Genomic DNA, 6,215 nt, shown 5'->3' with positions numbered 1-6,215 from the left:
TGTACCAAATGCTTACATACTTGTGATGCAATGTCAACTTCCAGTATTTACGTAGCAACGGCAAAAAGCTTCACTCTCTATTTTGATGTTTTTGTGTATTCGCTTTTCAAGTGAAATCGACTTCACCAAATGCTTCCATACTTGTGATGCATGAATAATTTGACCTCGGATAAATGTTAGGCTCTTCATATTTATGATTCACTTCTTTTAAAAGGTTCGAAATATTTACTAAGTCCACAAATTTAAACATTCCGTACAATAGCTTTTATTTATACGACTTTTTCATTTCATGTTTATTTCATTCATTCTTCACAATATTCTCTTTCACCCCCTGTCTATCTCTCTCTCTCTCACACACAACACACACACGCGTGCGCATACACACGTGTGTCTTTGTAAATAGGTTTGTACACATTTATGTATGTGTGTGTTTGTAAGAGACACAGTGTGAGTGAGTCAAGGGTTGTGTTGTCATATGCATCCATCATTTTTGGATGTATGTGTGCGTGTGTGTGTGAGACAGAGTGAAAGAGCGGTGTGTATGTAGTATTTACTCTCTCTCTCTCTCTCTCTCTCTCTCATACACACGCACACACACACACTCACACACAAAGATGTATGCATATTTATGTATGTACGTATACATGACAACAAACTTCTCTCTCTCTCTCTCTCTCTGTCACACACACACACACACGTCCATTTCATCTGATGTGTGATACTCTGTGTGAGTGTGTGTGTGCGTGCGTGCGTGGGGGGTTCCACAATCGCCATTTATTTCAATTACTCTTGTGAGGATATTCACGTAAATCATTTTTTTCATTTAATCCCCATTTTAATTTTCGTAAAAGTTTCCAAGTACCAATGAGGCTTTTTGGCGCATCTTCAATTTTCCCTTTCATGAGAGGTGCCCAGCCATCATTCATCTGAGAGTCCATCTACAGAATGTCCTCAAATTTCTATACAGCATATTTTGCTTTTTTTTCTTCAAGTATATAAGTAACAATTTCATTCCCGGGCAACGCCGGGTGCCTCTGCTAGTGTTATAATAAAATCCACAAGTCTTGTTAAATACAGCTAGCCAGGGGTTCCTGGTTGATACATTAATTTATTTCACCATTTTTGAAGCTGGGAACATGACTATTTTTCAATTGCCTTTTTAAGTAACATTATCTGTTTAAGCGTCATCTGTTTAAATATCAGCTGCTTAAAAATCAACTGAAAACAAGATACTTCTCAGTTTGAAAAATAGTGGAATAAATTAATGTCTTGGCCAAGAAACCTTGGATAGCAATAGTTAACAAGACTCATAGTTTTTATTATAACATTATACACCCCACTACATATATGTACATCATATACATATATATGTACATACACACACACACACACACACACACACACACACACACACACACACACACACACACACACACACACACACACACACACACACACATATATATATGCATATACATATTCTTTTATATGTTTCAACCTAAAGGCTGTAGCTATGTTGGGTCACACACATGCACACACACAACAAAAACAAATAGTGAGGGATTATCAATCTGGGCAAAATACTTCATAAGCTCTCTGTAGGAACACCACACTAATGATATTACTTAGATTAATGAAGAACTCCAAGTAATCTTTTGGTAGGATCCAAAGTTATGGTTCATCACAATTCCATATTGTAAATCTGTGAATGGGCTCCAGATAAACTGGTTCGTACAGAGTGATATATCTATAAAAGACAAGTTAAAATAATGGTCATTACATATAATTGCTTTATTATAGCAAATTTGGCTTGCAGCTGTTTCCAGTAATTATTACAGACAGGTTTACTCAATTGGTCTATTGATCATTTGAGGTAATTAATCAGAGCCATTGCTCGAAATAACAAACAGAGCAATTCAAGAATGTGTATTCATGGACATGGGTGAGTCTTAGAGTAATTTTCGGTTTTTAATATAACCCAGATTTGGCAATACAATACTCCTACTACTACAACTACTATTAAAACTACAATTCATACTACTACTGCTACTTCTACTAAGTACCACCCCATTGTAACCTGCCTTTACCTTTTCTACTTAAACATCCCAATCTTCCCCCACTTTCCTCTTACAATAGCCATTCTTCAAATTCTCTGTTTGTTTCTCATATATATATATACATATACTCACTCACACAGACACACACACACATATCGTTTTTAGAAAAACATAAATCTGGAGAAGCGCACTCTAAGAAGTAGAGCAGTCTATATTTTTCCTGGTGAAGGCCGGTTTATGGGGCTAACCTTGGTTTCCCATCCATAAAGAATTTAAGTTTATGGTGTATCATCAGATCCCAAAACCTGTTGGCCTATGACCTCCATATTTCAAAGAGGTCATAGGCCAACAGGTCTTGAGATCTGATGATATGCCATAAAGTTAGACCCTTTATGGATGGGAACCCCAAGGTAACCCCAAAAACCAGTCTTCACCAGGAAAAAAAAAAAAATATATATATATACATATATATATATATATATATGCCTCACCGAGGCAATGAGTTCTGACCGAGACCTTTGGAAATATGCTGTGCGTGAAAGACCTGGCAAGACAAGTGAGACCATAATCCATGGCCTTTACCAGGGGTGTAGCCAGCCCACTTATGCATACCTTTCCTTCTTTGGACACAAAACCCTGCTTGCAAAGACCTGCTGAGGCAAGTGAAATCAAAATCGAAATTGAACCAAACTCGACGACTGGCACCCATGCCAACCTTCCTTCATTGGACACTAAACTCAGCTTGCAAAGACCTGTTGGGGAAAGTGAGATTGAAACTGAACCAAATTCGATGACTGGCACCCATGCCAGTGGAGTGGTAGCAGGATCACTGCCAGAGCAGCAGTCTCGCTTCCCTGCCGGTGGCACGTAAAAAGCACCATTTGAGCGCAATCGTTACCAGCTTCGCCTTACTGGCACTTGTGCCAGTGGCATGTGAACAAAACATTGGACTGACTCCTGCGCAGGTGGCATGTAAAAACACCATTTGAGCATGGCTGTTGCCAGTACCACCGGACTGGCCCTTGTGCCGGTGGCACATAAAAAGCATCCACTACACTCTCGGAGTGGTTGGCGTTAGGAAGGGCATCCAGCTGTAGAAATTCTGCCAGATCAGATTGGAGTCTGGTGTAGCCATCTGGTTCACCAATCCTCAGTCAAATCGTCCAACCCATGCTAGCATAGAAAGCAGGCGTTAAATGATGATGATGATAAATGATGATGATATTTATATATACTCATACATTTTTTTTCACAAAATATGGAGTATACAGCTGAAGATTGTAGTATGTACTAAATCTAAATTAAATTAATTTAAAAAAAATTTATTTACTTAGTTTGTACATTAAACATGAAACTAGTCTTGTATTAACCATGCTAACCTTAAAATAGACTTAATTCATCTCGCCTATCTTACATCATTTTGTATCAAGGAGAATTGATGATGTTTTGTTTAAACATTGATCATTCAACATGCATGGAGATAAGTTTTTTAACTGCTCTCCTCCCTCTCTCTATGTCTCTCTCTCTCTCTCTCTCTCTCTCTCTATATATATATATATATATATATATATATATATATATATATACACACATTATTTGCTGCTATCGGCCCAACGGCAAGTTAGAAGCATGTTGAACTGTGATCAAAGAGCCATGACTCCTTCTTTCTCTTTAACTATTTTGAAATATTGTGTACCTTGAATTACGAATTGATGTGGATGAATGAAGGTAAATATATTTTAATGTTATGCATATTTTTTCACAAAATATGGAGTATACAGCTGAAGAATGTAGTATGAACTAAATTTAAATTGATTTTAGTTTGCCCATTAAACATGAAACTAGAGTTTATATTTACAATATTACCTGGAAATGAAATAAAAAAAGATAGTGCAACGGGTGCAAAAAAAATGTGTGGGAAACGAATATGAAAACAAAAATGTGTGCAAAGTAGGAAGAGGACTTCAGAAAAGTCACAAGATCCGAGTTTTTCCCTCACAACTTTTAGGAAAATGGGGTTTTTTGAATGAAATTTTATATAAATACCTTTCAAATGGCATTGATTACAATTATAAAGAAATTTGTGCATAAAACCTTTTAGGAGGGGGTGGGGGAGAGGGCTTCAGAAAATTTATAAGATCTGATGTTTTTCCCTCATAACTGTTAAGGAAATGTTTTTTTTTTTTAAATGAAATTTTATATAAATACCTTTCAAACAGCATACATTACTGTTATAAAGAAATTTGTGGGGAAAATCTTAGGATGGGGAGAGGACTTTTGGAAAATTCACAAGATCTGATTTTTTCCCCCGTAACTTTAAGAAAAATGGATATCTTTTAATGAAATTGTATATAAATACCTTTCAAACAGCATGCATTACAGATGCCTAATGTGCCGCAAACCTCTTATTTTTGCTTGGGAAAAAAAGGGAGGAGGAAACCAGAATTATTGGAAAATGTTTTTCTTTTTTTCGATGAATGAATTAGTGACCTAATTAATATGCCACAATCTGCATTCTGGGATTAATATATCCAGTGATTTTTAAGAGGTATCTAAAAGATATCTTGTCTTAAATATTATACTTTTACTTGTTTCACACACACAAACACTAACATGGTTTGTTTTTATAAGGATTTTGTATCATTCTTTCTCTCTCCTGTCCAGACTTCATCACCACTAATTTTTATAACTTCAGTAAAATGTTATCTTAAAATATGAGTAAAGAAAGGGGTCAAATGTAGTTTCACACCTCACCTTCAAAAATGCATTTAAAAAAAAATTTGGGGGGACTCCTAGTTATGGTAAAGGTGCACTTTTGTGGTACATTAGGCATCTGTAATGCATGTCGTTTGAAAGGTATTTATATACAATTTGTTTTTAAAAAAAACCCTTTCTCTAACAGTTATGAGGGAAAAACATCGGATATTGTGAATTTTTCTAAAGTCCTCTTCCCACCCCTTCGGAAAAAATTTTCCCCACAAATTTCTTTATAACTGTAATATATGCCATTTGAAAGGTATTGATATAAAATTTCATTGAAAGATATTAATTTTCCTCAAAGTTATGGGTGAAAATCTGGGATCTTGGGAATTTTCTGAAGTCCTCTCCCTACCCCCACCCTGTTGCTTTGTGCGCATTTTTGCTTTCATATTCGTTTCCTACACATTTTTTTTTACACCCACTGCTCCATTTTTAAAAATTTGTTTCCAGGTAATATTGTAACCATTAATCGAAACTAGTCTTGTATTAACTACACTAACCTTAAGATAGACTTAATTCATCTTGCCTGCCTTACATCATTTTGTATCAAGAAGAACATTGATCATTCAACACGCATCGAGATAAGTTTTTTAACTGCTCTTCTCCCTCTCTCTCCCTGACACACTTCTTCCTCATCCTCACCTCAACCCTTCCATTACGGGTCTGCACTTCATCTACCCTCACTCCATCCAGTAACAATATTCATAGCTTTGTGCACCGTGTCAGGTTATATGCACTATTCCACAACACTCTACTGGCATCTAACGAAGAGGACTGCTTCACTGACCTGGGCCACTGGACGCCAGCTCCTGGCCAGTTTCAAGCAGTCAATCATTTTGCAGGCATCTGCCAATGTATTGTGGACCAGTTTAACTTTCGCAGGCGTCCCCAACATCTGAACATCTCCCCAGCAAAACTCTTGGCCCTTCGATGTCTCCGACACCGCAAAGACATTATCATAAAACCAGTCGACAAGGGTGGAGCCATGGTGGTGTGGCGTGCAGACTTCTTTAAGCTCTCTGCCAATTTCAAAACACCTCCTTCTATTGCCCCCTGCCCTCCAACCCCATGCCTAGCTACCAACAGACTGTGTCCTCCGCTATCCATGACCTCATCGCCTCCTCCCATCTCCTTCCCACCACCTCCAACCTCATTGTCCGCACTCTAGTCTACCCCCACCATTTACTTCCCTCCCCAAATCCACAAGCCCAACAATCCTAGCCACCTCATCGTCTCCATCTGTAACTGCCCCATCGAACTGATCTCAAAATACCTCTACCGTGTCCTTGCCCCCCTAGTGGCTTCCCTCCACTTCCACATCCATAACACTAACCATGCTCTCCGTCTTTTCAACTCTTTCTCCTTCCCTCCTGGCCTCTCTAAACTTTTCTTCACTCT

The sequence above is a fragment of the Octopus bimaculoides genome, chromosome 11 (assembly GCF_046866305.1).
Source record: "Octopus bimaculoides isolate indiv1 chromosome 11, ASM4686630v1, whole genome shotgun sequence".
Lineage (NCBI taxonomy): Eukaryota > Metazoa > Mollusca > Cephalopoda > Octopoda > Octopodidae > Octopus > Octopus bimaculoides.
Note: the sequence above shows the minus strand (reverse complement) of the source record.